The sequence below is a fragment of the Cygnus atratus genome, chromosome 1 (genome assembly GCF_013377495.2).
Source record: "Cygnus atratus isolate AKBS03 ecotype Queensland, Australia chromosome 1, CAtr_DNAZoo_HiC_assembly, whole genome shotgun sequence".
NCBI classification, from domain to species: domain Eukaryota; kingdom Metazoa; phylum Chordata; class Aves; order Anseriformes; family Anatidae; genus Cygnus; species Cygnus atratus.
Genome location: NC_066362.1, coordinates 164633424 through 164650497, shown reverse-complemented (window position 1 = coordinate 164650497; position 17074 = coordinate 164633424). Strand labels below are relative to the sequence as shown.

The following is a 17074-nucleotide window of genomic DNA, read 5'->3' as shown; positions in this document are numbered from 1 at the left end:
CTGATTCTGTTTTAGTTTTGCAGCATTTGCCTCCCGGGAGGTGAGGGCCACGAGTGTTCATAGTGGTGGCAGTGGCAGAGCTCATGTTTTGGTGGCAGCTGTTTGGTTGCAACCCAGCTGGTGCAACTTGTCCATGTAGGCAATGAAGAGGCAGACACCTGAATTGAGACAAACCTTCTCCTTCCCTGGAGGCCTCTAAAATCACCTGCTTCTGTTCATTGCCTGTATCTCTTCCTTATGTGACTTGGGAGTCATTCACCAAGCGCCTGGGGTCGAGGTATAAGCTAGACACCTGAATTAGGGAGGCTGGCTTCCATCCATAAATAACGTCTTCAGGATGAATTTCATAAGGCTTATAAATACAATTGAAACTGTTTTAAATAGAAACTCTGCCAGGAGTTTTGGGGTCCAAGCATTTGAAAGTATTTGATATGCTTATCAAGCATCTTCTGTTATGGCAGAAGCAGCCCTTACATCTTGTTGGAGTTTCGTTGTTTGGAGAAAATCCTTTAGATGGTATTGGGCTGTCTCACCCAGCTGTTCTTCAGTGATTGCCTGCTGTTCATGGGTGCAATCTAATCCCAGATCTAATCTCTGGTGCTACTTGCAAATTTTTTCCTGGAAGTACTTTATTGGCCCCGCTATTTCTCTTTTATTTCCTTCAGGAAGGAATTTGAAAAATCCAGCTTGTAGAGATTGTTCTGAGACTTTCTACATGGTCAAATGACTATGTCAGTTAGTAATTCATGATGCGATAAAGGATGCAAGCAAACAAAGCCAGATGTCAAAGTAACTGTGGAGAAGATGAAGAAAAACTAAGATCAAGGTTTGATACTACACTTGTGTGCACGTGTTTTTATTTTTATTTATTTATTTTTTTCTTTTACTAACAGCTGTGGGACTGCCCTGAAATGCTTCTCTGGGTACTGTTTCAGAGTAGGTGAAGCTGCATTTCCAGTCTGGGAAAGAAATCTGTTCCTCCTTTTGTCCTTTTCTTTTGGCATTAATAACTTCACTGACAAAATGCGTCTTTTTGATTCACCTTAAAATGTAAACCTGAGGAAAAATGACCTAGACGTCTGATTGTAGATTTGTCTGAAAATACAGAAGGGTTGTAATAAAGTAATATTGATTGTCTGAGCTAACTACAGTGCCTTTGTATAATTTTTGAAATGTCCAGTGGGCATCTTCTTAGTGAGTTCTCTGCATCCAATAAAAAGGTTGTGTGGAGCTGCTCTTATTTGGACTGAATGAAAATGGGATGAGGAAGAAGGTGTGAGTTCCAGGTACAGATAGATATCTCTCGCAGACATTTGCCTGATGCTGTAGAGAGAGAGGGGGGAGAAAAAAAACCTGATGTAATAAACATTGTCTTAATGATTATTCAGGAAAGTATTGCTTCACAGCTACGAGCCTTACGTGTCAACGAATTTTTCAAAGACAATCTCCATTAAAATGCAGACACTAGTTTGCTCACTAATGGCCTAGCTTTCATACATCTGATAAAATCCAAAAGTTGTCTGTGACTTTGGGATAGGTCTTGCAGACATGGGCTGTATTCTCATTTGGGAGCATTGTTAAAGACTCCAGGAAGTTCTGCACGTCAAGTGTCAGTGGATGCATTTGGGAGCTCTGCTGTGGAGAAATGACAAAGAAGAGAGGTTGGTGAAGTGAAGATGAGAAATGTGCTCCTAAGGTTATTTGTACACAGCAACTTTTTCTTCCTAGAGGAGTGAATTTCTTGCCTTGTGAGTATTTCAGTTATGAATTTTTGTATTAAGGACTGGCTTCTCAAATGCATTGTTTTGCATTTTTTCCATTTAAAAGAGAAGGGGGGAGGAATACCATCTCAGAGTATTCTAAGTATATGAATGTATTTATTACAATTCTCATTTTGTATTTGTAAAAATCAGTACTCATCTATTTTATCTGCCATTGGGCATGGAAGCCTATTGTAAGACCTGTCTGAAAAAGACGTGTGCATATGTGTATGTGTGGTTCATTCTTCCCTTTCTTTCTTGCCTTCCCAACTAAGAAATAATAAAAATAATATAAATGATATATATATAAAAATAAAATATTATTTAACCCAGCAAATAAAATCTTGTGGAGATGGATTTTTTGGTCTTTCCATATGTAAACTGACTTTCCTTGAAAATTGCAGTGAAGTTTTTTTTCTGAACTTGTGTGGATATACTGTGCTTAAGAACAATGCTATCAGTTGTCTGGTTCTCAGTACAACAACTTATTTTTTCAGACTGAAATACTTAACGTGCATGTTTCAGCAACAAGATTTGGTCTTTGCATGTGAGTGAGTCTCTTGAAAGAACCCTATCTCTGTCGTGGTAACAAAGTGTGAGATCTAAGCAGCATTTTTCCAGTGCCTGTGCAGAGTTGGTAGGGAAGCTGACTTTAATTTCGTTCCCTGTGTCTGGTGAGGAGATGTTTGATGCATGCAGGTTTCCAGCGGTGACTCATAGGATTGCATTCTCCTTCCTCTGCAGCCAGCCTAGGAGGCAGAGCAGAGGGTGTGTCTCGTGATAATGTGACAAAGAGATCCCCTACCTTTCAGATGGGGGGAGTGAAATATGAAAGGATGTAGGCGTCTGTCAGCTGTCTTTAAAGGTATGCCAGCCTTTCCCACTTCGGTCTTTATTTCTAAATTTCCTTAGAGCACTGTTTCTAACCCAGCTATGCTGTGGCTGCACTATGGCCACGTGTTATTTTTATTCTTACCCTGTTGTGTGGAGCCTGGGGGACCAAGAACCTGATGCAGGCTCAGCTTAACAGATGTTATTACAGGAGAGGATTTGGAGAAGAGAGCCTGATCTTGAGATCCTTCTAATACCAATCTCAGCACATGCTTCTCCACTCAAGTAAAGAAATGTATGTCTTCATTTATTCCTGTTTTAGAAAGGGACACTTTTATGTAGGTTGCTTGTTGAGGTAGATGTGACGTACCAACTTTTAGCCAATTGGTCAATATTGTGATCTACAGATACGTATAACATTACTTAGATTGTGCATAGGGGTTTTAATTTTTGTCAGAGATGCAGATTTATGACCTTCATGAGTTCTGGCTGCATCTATCTGCCCGATCCAGGCTGTGTATGTGAAGTAGCTTAGCTACACAGAACTGTGTGAGCTAATTCAGATCTAGCACGAGCACATGTGTATTCCACAGCCTTGTGCACCATAAATATGCTTTGAGCTTAGGATGCTATGAGTTGATTTCAGCTGGACACGGCTAATCATTTTCTTCATCTGACAAGTTGAAGACTGTTACACCTTCTGTTTCACCTTTCTGTACTTTAAATCTTTTCCCACAAAACAGAGCTTGCTTCTATGTAATTTCTTTTGTCTGTCAGCAAGTTTGTTTCCCAGAGTACTGATAATGCACAGGTTTCTCAGCTACTGTAAAAGCACAATGACTGTTCATCTTTCTTAAGAGCTCGTTAGTCTTAGTTATGGAATGCAATATTCTTACCATGAGAAGTGTGTATCAGAAATTTCTTCTGAGCAAGCTGTCTTAAATCCTCTTGTACATAGAAGTATGGATGTGGACTTCATATGTCCCTTCCTTTGCTGTATTGGATGTGTAGTACCATGATAAAAGACATTAAATCTCTGTGTAAATGTTAGCGTTATATAACCCATCCTGTCTACTTTTAATATGGCTTTAATCGTGTGATTAAGAAGGAAAGTAGGGAGCATGAAGAAGATGCAGATAAAAATCCATCCTCTGGTTGGACCAGTATGATGTATTGAGGATTTTCTTATTGTATAAGAAATTATTGTATAAGAAAAACTCTGGGGATTGAATGTTATCATATGGCAATATTCTGTACCTGATGGTTGATGTTATGTTACCTGCCTGTTGTTGTCATGTCCTTTAACTTAGTAAGAAGTTTTAGCAATCTTCTCAACTTGCACGAGGAGCTCCTGTTTACTGGTCCAGCCTAAATGATCATCTCTTGTTTTACTGTAGGTCTTACATCTGTAATACTGTCTGGCTTTCTGCCAAGAAAATCTGGTTTTAATCTTGAATTCTGAGCTGCGTTTTTTTGGGAGGCCCTCAGAAGTAAGCATGGATCTTCAGTGTGAACTAAAGTTGTGATTGTTTCCTGGATATAAGTGCCAGGACACTTTCTATTTTACACTGAATTGGATCACTGTGTCTTATAGCAACTCCCAGTGGTCATTAAAACATCAGTTTTGCTGGTGATGTTTTTTTTTTTTTAACCTAAAATTAAACTGACATATCTTGGCGTACTTATATGGTGCACTTCTTGGTATTAAACTTCTGGTATAATTAGGCTAGAGCACTGTCATGAAAACACAGCTTTGGTTAAAGCCTACAATGACTGGCAGTAAAGTCTTTAATGACCTCTAGGACATTGTATAAGAGCTATTAAAACATAGCTGTCAGCCTGAAGTTGTGAAAAATCTCTGAAGCAGTGGATAGTTTCAGGGAAAGAAGTTTCCAGCAGTCAGAAAATCAGTATAATGTTATTTTTGAGCCCAAAGTTCCTTGCTTCTATTTATATGCATAGTGTTAAATAGTGCTTGTTGATGATGCTTGTTGCAGATACTACTTGTTACAGTCTCAGATGATGGGGAAACTGCTGCACAGAGCAAACTGGCAGCTCATGTTCTCCCTCTGCATAGATTCATTACTCTAACCATGTTATTCCCATATATGCAGTCTGGAAATACTTGAGGTCTTTGATCTTGAAAACTTAATGTTTGAAGAATGTAAATGATGCACTTCTTTGATCTGCTTCTTAAATTAAATGGTAATTGTGAAAATTACATTAGGCAGCTTTCCACTTAAAGGTTTGTGCTTCTCATTTCACACTACGTTAATTTTAAGCCATATGCTGTTGCTGTTTTTTCATCAGTGAATTCTGGTAAGGGGAAGATCCTTTTGTTTCTCCATGGTCTAATTATCAGCAGTGTATTTATTTAGTAGTAGACCTTAACATGCAATTTCTCTAATGCCAGAAAATGTCAGTGTGTGTCTATACATTCATAACTGGGGAAAAGTGAGCCTTTAAGGGTAAGTAGTAGGAAAACTACTGAGTGGTGTGTGCCCAGAATGGAAGGACCTGATATTTTCCCTTAAGTTGGCAGCAAATGTTTGGGTGAAAGCTCTGCTGGAATCTGGTGCGTTCCCCCAAGCATCTGTTGATAGCAAAGTAGCAGAAACTCTATCTGGATTCTTCTGTTACTGGACTATTTGCTGTTTACTTTCCAGATTACTGTGATCTTCTAATCTAAAACCTGATGGATAATTCAAGGTTCCTAAAATGTTGATGAAACTCATGCAAAGTTCAGTCTCTTCTAATATGCTTTCATCAGCTTTCTAGTTTGCTTTCATCAGAAAGCATCAGCTTTCTAATACGTAGTCAATTTTTCTACCTTATTTACCATAAAAGATGTTAAAGGCCTCATTGCCTTTGTCCTCTTTTCTTGTAAAAGGGTCCTTTGAAGTCTGAAGGCCACATCAAACTGCCAACTAATAACTCACAAGATTATTCTGAATCTTATTCTCAAGTAATAGTTTCTTTTCAAGCTCCGGTTGGTTTAAGGCCAACCAAAAATCAGCTGCTAAACTGAAATGAAGTCATTAATTACCCCCTTAATAGAATAATTTTTTTGTGGTTTTCAATTGTTAATATATGTTTAGCTATGCAGAGATTAAGTTTGCGGGGGAGAAAGTTGAAGATGGTTCAATGGTGCCGAATGTCTGCCACAGCAGCTTTTAGATGTACCCATGGCTGGAGGAGGGTGTGTGTGTGTGTGTGGTTTTTAAGAGCAAATAAATATTATTTATGTTCCAGATCAAAAGCCATCTGTGGAGTGGGGTTTTCTCTGTTCTGAGTATTCTCAGTTGGACCTTCTGCTCTACCTCATGCTACAGTCCTGAAATCAGTTTTGTTTCCTACCTCCTGGTGATTTCCTTTAGCAAAGTTAGCATTAAATTCAGCATCATGCTGAATTAACATATTGCTGCTTTGTGCTAACTTCCATTTGTATGTGTTCCGGTGGATTTGAGAATTCATCACTAGTAACTTGCATAGGATGTTAAACAACCTGATTGCTTTGGTGTTGTCCATCAGAATTGGGATAGTGCCCAGCTGAACGTCTTGGCTAGGAGCTGTTGGAGCAGGCTGCCTGCATATTTGATTTTTTTTTTTCTTTAAGAAAAGAGAGAAAATATTGCCAACTGGAGATAAAAACACTTACTGTGGAAGAGATTGAAAATTTGAAATCACTGTTCTGAGATTATGGAAGTGATCTGCATTGGGTTTCTGTGCTTCAGTGTGATACCTTCTGTATTACGATTCCATTCAGGTGGATAAGAACTTATAAAACTTCCTGATAACTGTCCTAAATAAATAAAAGTGAACTTTTATTTTTTTTATTTTTAATTAGGAATTGGACTACTAAAGTTCATTTCTCTTTGCTTAAGTGAAGGGAATTCTAGATCATCTTTTCCAAATTTCCCTTCTGTGTATTCCTTTGACTTCCACATCTATTTGAATAAGCAAGACCTGTAGAATCATTAAAGAGCCAACCATCATATGGTTGTGAACTGAAAATATCTGGTGAAAATCCTTGTTGCTCTTTGAAAATGGGTTAGGGCAGAGGGAGCCACGGGTGCTCTCTCTCCTCTCTTCTTCTCCAGCCCCGCTATCCTGGCTGGTCCAGGAGCAGGACCTTACAGGGGCCTTGAACAGCTGCTTGTGTGTCCTTAGACATCTGTTACTTACGGCTCAGAGTGATGTCACTCCGGTTACTGCTTTTTATTTTTTCCTCCTTTAAGCTTAATGGGATCCTATGTCTTGTGGCTTGAAGTGGGGGCTGGGTAACCACTGATGCTCCATTTTAAAGCTGTTACTTTAAAATATCTAGTGATGCAGAACTTTGTTAGTGTTCCTTCATAGCGATTAACTCAAATTTAAGTTAGAGCAAGTCATTAATTATAGCAGGAAATTTTTCAAGTCCAGATTTTTTTCCCCCCCCTCAAAGTTGAGGAACTTGAAACAAATGCATTTCCCAGGTGCCCAAGAGCAGGTAACTTGCATTTCCTGGTGAATGATGTTGCCAGTTTAAAACCTTTCACCGTTCCTTTAAGGCTAGCCCAAAACAAAGCAAAAAATAGAAGGCATTAAAACTTCAGACCAAAGTTTTGACTTTTAATGAATTGTTGGGGATGAAAAAAAAAGAAGCTGTAGGCGTGTCTGTTTCATGGATTTAAAACAAACAAACACAAACTAGTGTCTGCTGCCACATTCAAAGCTGCTGTTGTGAGAGCCTCCCTCTTAAAGCCAAACTTTCATCAACTTTCTGGAGTTCCCCACTTCTTTTCTGCGTAACTTCATTTCTAACTTTGTTTGCGGACGCTTGTAACCTCCTGTACATGAGTCTCTTGTAACCAGAAAAATAGCTGTTTAAAAAGCATTGTGCTCAATCCAACTCTTATTTCCCTCCCCACATCATATAAAAAGCTTGACAGTGACATCTCATGCTAGACTTGCTCCTCAGGGACTTTCTTTCCAGCAAAAATGTAGTACTTGTTTGAAATCTCAGGAATCCAAAAAGGCTGAGTTTTAAGCTTTTTTTTTTTAATTGCTTATGTCTTCCTGTAGATAGATCACTATCACACAGCAGGCTTTCTTTTCAATATTATAATAAATAGCATGTTCTGTCTTTTTGGCATTAGGTCTTGAAATCATGTTTAAATTAAATGCTAGTAGTTGGATGAAATGGGCTTAGACAGATTTTACTTTGTGTCAGTGATTTAGAGCTAATCATTTACAAATTGCTGAGCTAAGGGGCACAAATTAATGACATTCCTGGATCTTAAAATAACCCTCACTATGTCATTCTGAAAAAATGTGTATTTGGAGTTCAGATGCTGTGAATTGAACAAATGTTTCATTTATGTGGGGGAGAAAAATAGGATCAAGAAGCTGAGTTGATATTTTGTCAGTTATTTTCTGTTAAGCTGAACAATGTAACGTATGTTCAAGTAGTACAACATTCTTTGCAATGTTTGCATAATTACTATAAAGAGCTACAAACAGTTTTCAGCCATAATATTTTTCATATTAAGTATTTTTGTGTGTTTTAGCAGAAATGTTATGGAAAATTCAGATTTTCATCAAATCTGAGAACTTTGCACAAAGAGAAACTAGAATAAGCAATAAGCACTCTGCTGGCTAATAAAAGGTTTTGTGAACAATGTCTTCCATTGCAGTGTACTGCGACTTGCTGTCACCCAAGGATTCAAAAGGTATTTTGCAGGGTTTCTCAACTTTCCATCAGTGTTTATAAGAGTCATTTTTCATTCTAGAATAAGTCATATTAAAATAATGTTGAATGCAAGTTTCAGAATTGCTATATTGTACCTTTTTATTTTTTTTGTTTTGGGTAGCTATATTGTAGACTTAATATTTTTTCCCTCCATGTAGGTAAGAATGACTTCCTTGTTGGTTTTTCTTGGATGTTACTTAATTTTAATTGGCTTTGAATGAAAGCCATTGAATCAATTGAAAACTATTGAATGAAAGATGAGCCATGCCGTTAGGCTTGCTTTATTGACCCCAAGTCTATCCTGTAGTCTCCATTGACAAATTTGATGCAAGGACTGACAGTACCTTGTCATCTTTTGACAGAGACACATACTGGTCTGAATTTGGCATCTGTATATGTAGTGTTTACTATATCCTTCTCTCTGTGTTTGTTGCTGTTGTTGTTATTTTTTTGTTGTTGTTGTTGTTCCTCTTGGGGAGGATAGGGGTCTGGCTAGTGTGTCTTTAAAAGTTTTATCCAGACAAAATCTTGGAGGACTGCCTCTGATCTACCAGCTTTTGACTTGCATAACTGGGATTTTTTTGAGGTTTGTGTGCCAGCTGCTGTTACTGTGAAACATTTGCTCATCGAGCCTTAGGGTTCTCTCAGTTGACTGGGGTCCTGTGAGGTGTCCCTAAAATCGGTGTTGAAGTTGTACTGGACTGATACAGCAGTGGAACTGGACTTATACAGAGACTTGAGCCTCGTCCCACACTAAATGAAGGCAAGGTATAAGACAAAAGGGTAGCAAAGGATGTCCTCACTGCTGATTGCGGCAGGGTTATGTGGGTGCTGTGCTGGCCTCGCTGGCAGCGCACGCTGAAGAGGTGGAACAGGCAACAGAAGCGTCTCATCTCATCTTTCTGACCCCGTTTCTCTACTGTAAACATGAGCAGTAGATCTCCATTTTTTGTCCCATTTTGTTTCTTCCATTCCTTCCTCTGGTAGCAAGATAATGTGGGTGTTTCTGCATTGTCTGCCTTGAGGTGGCAAAAACTTAGCATTTTTTGTGTGCGTCTAATTGACAGGCTTTGAGCAGGTGGATTCATATAGCACATGTGACCAAAAGCAAGTAATGAAGTCCAAACCTGAACTTACTTTGAATGTTCCCTTCCAAAAATGTTTGTTATTTTTCTTATGTGGTTCTTCAAAGAAAACAGTGGAGTAGCTCTAGCAACCCTTTCCACTGGTAGCTGCCCTACTCCTGTACAACTGTAACTGGAGGTGCCCAGGAACAGTACTTTGTCCACCAGAGCTTGGAGGCCAGTCACTTATTTTTTCCCAGATCAAGACAACCTTACGCTGTGGAAAGGAAAAGGAATGTTTTTTTTGGTGTTGTCTGACGCCGTTATGTGATCTCTGTGGCGATGCAGAAAGTGAGCTGTGCGTAGGCATCCTCAGCACCACCAGCATGTGCTCTCCTACCCTTCTGCAGGCATCTCCAGTAGTTCCAGGGCAGCAGACAGTTGGAGGAGCATGGGGACTGCCAACACCATCCCTAAACTATGCGTTATTAACAATCTTGTGCATTAGGAGTGGTCAGTTTCTTCCCCCCCAATTCCCAGCAAGTGATGGGAATTAAGTAGAGGGACTTTGAGGAGAATTTATTACGGTGCATAAATCAGATTCAGCCAGTAGCTTAGTTTCTAAGTTCTAATAAATCTTATTTCCCTATGCAATTTTTAACATTACATTAGTTATAAAAGGTCTGGTGTTTGGGTGATATATGATAGCGTAAGTGCCACTTAAAAACTGTGTTTTCAGACATGGTAATTATCCTACTCTGTATAATTATAGGTACTTGTGTTTTGGGGAGAGGAGGAGTACCTGATCACCCCCTTCATGGATATACGATTTCTTCCTTTTTTTTTCACAACATCAAGTCATAAGAAACATGTTTGAACTTCTGAGTTCTCTTTTAGACTGTAAATCCTATAAATTAACTTTTGATTGTAGATGTTTTTTGCTTTCAGCTTATCATGTTTTTTTTGAGCAGTTGCTGTGATGTACCTAATTCCAAAACAACACACACACACACACACACACACACACACACACAAACACACACACACAAAAAAAAAAACTCTTTGTTCTGTCTTATGCCCTAAATCCTGCAAATGCATACACGCTTAACTAAAAGTTTTCTCTTGGTTTGGTATTCAGATGTTGAGACTGAATGAGTAATAAGGTCTTTCATGTCGAAATTGCATACAGGGCTCAGAGGTCACGTAGTTCATGACTACTGTCTTGTAAGACCAGATATTTTTATGCCTAGACCATTCCTGGCATATAACTTTTTTTAACCTTTTAAAAACAGGCAAACTAGTCTATGTAACTTGTATGGTTAATTTTTCTTTCCTAATATGTGATGATGATCTTTGCTGCAAACTAAGCTAATTCTTTGTGCTTTGATAAACTTGGCAAAGTAGTGTTCCTTCTACATCTCAACTCTTTATAATATTTTTTTTTTTCCTCCTAAGCCTCTTTGTCTTGTCTTCAAGTGCAATGCCAGCAATAGTGTGTTCTCTAGCTGGGACCAAACTATGAGTAAGAACTGCATGTGAATTGGTGAACACCCACTTAAGGAAGCAGCGCTGCATAAAAACTGACTATGAACTGAGTTGAAACCTATTATTAAAAATATTTTTATCATTTTGAGATGTACAGGATTATCCTATTTTTGTGTCCAGTTGTCCTATTTTAAGATTTTGTAACTAAGCTCTGCTGAATGCTTTCTTGCTGATTTTTAGACTGATGCTCCAATTTATGATTAGAATGACAAATTCTCTTCCCCCACAATGCTTGCACAGCTTTTTGGTTTGGGTTTAGAAACAGTATGGTTATAGTCCATCACACAGTTCTGTGAAGAACATGCTAAAAAGTCACGGAATTTGAAACAACTTCCTTTTGGATCCAGTTTAGTACTGTATCCCAATTTGATGTCGCACCTCAGAAAAATGCTCCTTAAATGTGTGTTGTCTTCTCCTACTGCCACATCGCAGCCTTGGAATCTTTTTATCTAGACTGGATTTCCACAGTCCGTCTGTCTCTAACTAGTTATGCATCTTTTTTGCCAGTGCATAACTTAATTCCATCTATAGCCTGTCTATTGTTTTCCTTCTTGTGTACCAGACCACTTACTTTACCAAAGCAGGATAAAAACAGATTTACATGACATGTCAAACCCCAGAGTGTTGTCTCCCTGAGAACATCTACAGTTTGGCAGCAGGTGGGGAGAGAGAACAATTTTTAATAGCTTTCTAGAAACTGAAGTTGAGGTTATCAGACTTAAGTATTTTTCTGATTCTGGTTTCTTCTTGTATCCTCACATGCCTGAAGTATCTTCTAGTTTTTTGTTTTTTTTTCAGTCAATGAGACCTTTCCAGCCCTTCGAGTTAAAAAGAATTGCTAATGACATAGAGCATGCTCTAGAACATGCAAGAACCTAATTAAGGAAATTTCCCCAGGCTTTGCTGTCTTGTATGCTTTTCTTATACTCTCTTGTTGTTTTCCCAGTTCTATTCTCCTCTGAAGAATCTGACAGGTAGCTCTTTAACTGAACATCACAGCCATCTTGTCATGAATTATTTATTCAGCTTCACATACCTGACCCATTCTTTCCTTCTTTTTCTTCTAGCATGGCTACAGAAATTCTTCCACGTTTTTGTCTTTGCTGTTTTTTTCCGGACTCTTTATTACACTAATTATGGGATTCTTGTTCACTTCTTTCATTTTTGTTTCTTAAAGACTTCTCACTTAATAGCCGAAAACAAACAGTGGTATGATTCATTTTCTCACAGTTTTGCTGGAATACTCTGGTACACAAAACTAAACTAACCATAACATCTTGTTGTTTTGATTGAACACTTAACAGATTCTTTAACAGCTTTTAAAAGAGTAAATAATGTTTTGAGCTGAATTGCAGGGCAGTGTTCAATTTATATGCTTCTGTCTTTATACACTGACAGCAGAATTCAGGCTTTTGTCTTAGCTTATGAAAACCTGTTGTCTTTATTAGTAAAAATCCTCGAGTGGGAAACTGAGATGTCTTGACATGTCTTATTTAAAGTTGTTCCATATTTTTAAAATATTAATTGTATAGTTAAAACATACAGGACATCTGTGGTATTTGATACAACCCATTGCTGACAGTGATAACCAGGCATTTGTTACTGGAGCTGCAGTAACATTTTTGAGGCACTTGCTGTTGTAGTTTCCAGCAGATGGTGGCTGCAACTGAAGGCAGAAGAAACCATAAAACCATGTGAGGGTAATTATTGGAATGGTGTGTGTAGGTGGGTTTTTGGCATTGGGGTAAGCTTATTGATTTGAGATTAGTGTCTCTTTCCTAGTTAAACATGGACTAAAAAGTGCATTCGCTGGCAAAACACTTGAGCATTGTGCCCCTGTCTTTCTGTTTTTTAGTCAAAAATGTTACCTAATGGGAGATACAGTCTGTGGTTTGTATTTGATCAAGTATTTATAATCTGACCTTGATCATCTTACAGCTGAGGGAGATCAGGAAGTCTGATAGAAATCATGTGGTTTGATTTTTGAAGTGTCAGGTGGTATGATGGGAGAGGAAGAGCAAATGTTCTTTGAGCATCTGTGATGAATACAGTAAATGTCCATGCCTTAATATTCAAGACTAAGGTCTGGAAGGAGTCTTAACTGTGATGGAAAGAGCAGGTTAAAAGTAGCACATCATGATGGATGCCCTTCATCCAGATTTATGTGTTCAGTGATGTTAATGTACGGGGTATTAGGAATATAGTTTCTTTCCAAACAGTACTGTCAAAATTCACCATAAACTTCCTAGACTTGTACAAAAAAAAAAAGAGCTTGCTGGTCTATTGTAGAATAGTTTTGCAGTGAAAATGAGACTAAACTGAAAAAAAAAAAGGCATATGCCTAAAACCATTTGTTTGCATAGGCTCGTGTTAGCAGTAGAGTCTGTATATTGGTGTGCTAGGTGACTTTGCTAGTATCTGTCATAATGCTGGTAAAATACAGTGCCGTAGTGCACAAGCCTAAAGCAATGTGTTCCCAGAGAAAGAAGTTGCTAGGACAGCTTAGTAGCGTGTGTCAAGTCCAGATGCTAAAATAATAGCCTATGTGCATTTATGTAATAATCAAATAGGCAATTTATAGTAGTTGACAGGATAATAGAAATATGAGGGGAAAAGACAAGCTTGGGCACTTAATTTTTGTGCTTCAGAGTGTAAAATAAAAGCAGCTTTCCCATCCTTTCCCATCATTTCTTTATTCTGGATAATTGCAGGTATTGAAAAACTTATTCAGCTGAAGGCAGTACTTTAAAGAAAAAATGATTGTCAAAATAAATTCCACTTTATGACAGCAGAGGTCAGAATATGTCAGAAGATACATGAGATCAGTTTTCAAGCTATACCCAGATTCTGCGTGAATTTATACCCCAAATAAATGCAGGCCCTCAAATTGACATACCAGTCGGAGAATGTTGGCCAGCCTAAAATATGTGAGTTTTTTGTGACGTATTCATGGTTACATGCCATAGTTTAAAAAAAAAATAAAAAATAAAATAAAAAGGCATTGCATGGATCTAATTAATATTCCAGCTATTTCCAGCCTTCCCTGAACACAAGTTCCTCTGCCCTACTCTATATCACATTTTTTTTTTTCTATTATCATTTTTTGAGGTTTACTTGCTTAGAGACTTCTTTGCTATATGTGGAAGTAGGATGGGTTGGAAAAGTTGTGGGTGATATTTTCCCATACTGCAATGATTTCTGATGCAAGAGAACTGTTTGTGAAGAGATTTGGTGCTCTCTTAATCCATGTCTTTTACCACTTAATTATAGAGAAGGCCAGAACTCCTGTAGTCTAAATATGAAAGTACTGGTATCATCCCTCCCCACCCCGGGAACATGCTTTCATACCTGGTGCAGGTCACTGCAGAATGCTGGGCAGGATGGACAACTAGTTTAATTCAATGGGATAATTCCTGTTTTAGTCTGTGCGTGTTGTGCAAGTAGCGTCTGGATGCTTCAAGCCAAAGCTGAATCCAACCTTTTGTTCAGGCAGAAAATATTTAAGAGGATATGTGTCCAATAAAGTGCATAATTTTGTGATGCCCCCAAACAAAATTAAATCTTGCACAGGAAATAACATTGATGATACAAAGTGCCATTCCTTTCTGTCTGGAGTTTCAAATGAAAAAAGCAAAAACATCACTCTGCTTTGATAAAGCAGTGACCTAACGTTAAAAACATTTCCCAGTTTTGTTTTTGTTATGGTAGAAGTGTCTTCAGCTACTTTACTGAACTGCAAACAAAATGTTGGAAATTTCATTTAGAAATGTTAATCACTTACCAGATCAAGCACCAGAAATCGGCATAACTTCATGAAGTATATATAGAGGAAAATGTTTAAATCGCAGCAGTCTGTGCTTTGTCTCTGTTGCTAGGCAGAACTTCAGACGTTCTTGAAATCTGCGTGCTCTGGAAGGCAGCAGATCATAGGAAACCACTGGAGTTCAAAGATGAAATGCTTGAGGCATCTTGCCTGGAGTGGAAGAAAATCTGTCATTCGTGACAAGGATATTCTTCAACTTTGAGAAACTGCATGGATTATTGATAATATTTCTCCATTTAACGCGTTATTACTTTAAAGACAAAAGGAAGTCAAGTTATTGGTGAAAAATGCCCCAAGTGCATGCATCTGTTTATAATCCGAAAGCTGTGTCTCTTCTGTGGTTAAAATACACAAGCTTAATGCTACAGATGAATGGAACCAAGTAGTCTTCCAAGAATTTTTTTTATCACTCTGGATATTAGATTTTCTAATATGATTTGCCTGCTTGCATGTTGGTGTTTTTTTTGTGTGCACATTTTGTGGGGCTTTTATTTTTTCTAATCGCTGTGGCTGTATAATTGGAGGAGATTATGTGAGTATACATGAACCAGCACACCACAGGTTGGAACCCCTCTATTTTCTCTACATACGAGTCTAGGTCCGTGCCTCTCTTTGAGGAAAAATTTATCTGCATCTGCCTGATATCCTATTTGTCGATAGTCCCTTGAGAAGAATACATTTTTCAGCAACATGGAATTTTCTAATAATATAAAAAATATTGCATTTAATTTCAGTGATATTGAGGATCCCCACTTTAAATGTTTAATGGGGTCAAGTGAAAACTCTAGAAAATATCTGCCTCGCCCTTGCAGGGCATGGAATTGTTTGCAAGGAGACCTTAGCAAAAAGTCTGGCTAGATGATCTTACAGGTCTTTTTCAGCCTAAATGATTCTATGATTTCTGCAAGGAGGTCATAATATAAGCAAATTATAATTGTATTCTGAAACAAGGGGGCGAGGTTGGCTGCTTTTGACTAGCTATTAAATCCTACCTCTGGGCAGTGCACATAGCAACCATGTGTAGCTGCTATGACAGTCAGACTTATCTTCGGTTCCTCTAAACACACCCTGGTGAGGAGGGAAGCACTCTGTCAAACCAGTTTGGTTCCTTTAAAAAAAGAAAAAAGCTTCATCTGCAGTGAAGCAATAAAATGGCTGAAGGAAGTGTCACGCTGGAGGTGGTTAACTAACACTTGGGTTCTGTCAGTTCTCAGCCTGAAAGAAAGGTTGAGTGGGGAGTGGCAAAGGCTAAGAGGAAAGATGGGAAGGTGGTTCCCCTGCAGTGGCCGCAGCAGTAATTGCCACTTGCCGCTTCCTTTTGGGGCCACCCGGCTTCCTCAGCCTCTCCTCAGAGGAGAGGTGCTCCAGTCTCTTGATCATCTTGGTGGCCCGACGCTGGGCCACCTACAATTCTGACAGTTGCAGACATTTCTGTGGTGTTGCAAAGGGAAATATTAGGCAGAAGGGACCCCTGCAAAACCAGAGTTTGCTAGTGGTGTAATTGTCTGAGATGCTCAAATGCTGACTGGACTGAAGCTTTTTGATAGGAAAGGGCAGTGTCATGCATAAAGAGGGACCTTATAAAAAACATCTTCAGTCTTTAAGAGTGAGGTCCTGATTCTTATGGTCGATTGAAGCCTGATCCCTGATTTCTCTTAGTAATGACTTCTTAATTTTTGAAGGCAAATGCATTTCAAATTGCAAAGGAATGGCATCTGGGGTGGGGGAAGATAACATGGGCAATAATGGGTGAATAGCATAGGCTACTGTCCAGGCTGGGACTACATCTTCCATGAGATGACAGGATGGTCTTGAACACTGCATAGCTGAAACAGGATCCCTTGAAAAGCTGAAAGCTGCTTGGTCAGGTATGAGAGCATGTTCATTTCTAAGTTCTCAAAGTATCATAAAGGCACTTCAGTAACTTGCTGCATGTTCACCAGATATTTCTTTATCCTTAAATCCTTTAAAAGGGAAGCATTCATATTTTAGAACTCATCAAAAACATAATCAGAGAGAAAAATTAGTCAGGAAAACTTACTGAACTTCTAATTTCTTTCTTCCTTTCCCCAGACCAATATTCTGCCTCTTCCAGTTCTGCTTCTGTCGTCTTTTCAGATGAACAACATCCTTCTGTAGCTCCCTTGAACTTCAATTTCCTATGTAGCCATCCTTCCTCCTCTGTCTGCAATTACTTCATTCCTTTGCCAGAGGCAATTTCTTTCATCTCCTCCCAAAGAGAGGGACTCCATGTAAGCACAGTCTCTGGTCCTTTGTTGTACCTGGCGTCTCTCATTAGGTGGTGCTGCACGGCAGTGGC

General features: G+C 38.6%; 1 protein-coding gene and 1 long non-coding RNA gene across 11 annotated transcripts in view; one reads left to right on the top strand and one right to left on the bottom strand.

Moving 5' to 3' along the window:
* Positions 1-17074, top strand: part of LMO7 (LIM domain 7) — a 130646-nt gene that overhangs the window by 7393 nt on the left and 106179 nt on the right. Inside the window, exon 1 of one of the 10 annotated variants that reach the window (XM_035561220.2) lies at positions 15266-15286. The exons of the other annotated variants lie outside the window; for them this stretch is intronic. The gene's annotated coding sequence lies outside the window, so the exon portion shown is untranslated. Of the gene's footprint in view, positions 1-15265; positions 15287-17074 lie in introns of those variants that run through there. 10 annotated transcript variants of the gene reach the window in all.
* LOC118255216 (uncharacterized) lies at positions 670-17058 on the bottom strand. Its single transcript, XR_004780903.2, has 4 exons — positions 16796-17058; positions 14713-14904; positions 1420-1635; positions 670-1323 (listed from the first exon to the last, which is right to left on the bottom strand). It is a non-coding gene; the product is annotated as an uncharacterized LOC118255216 (long non-coding RNA).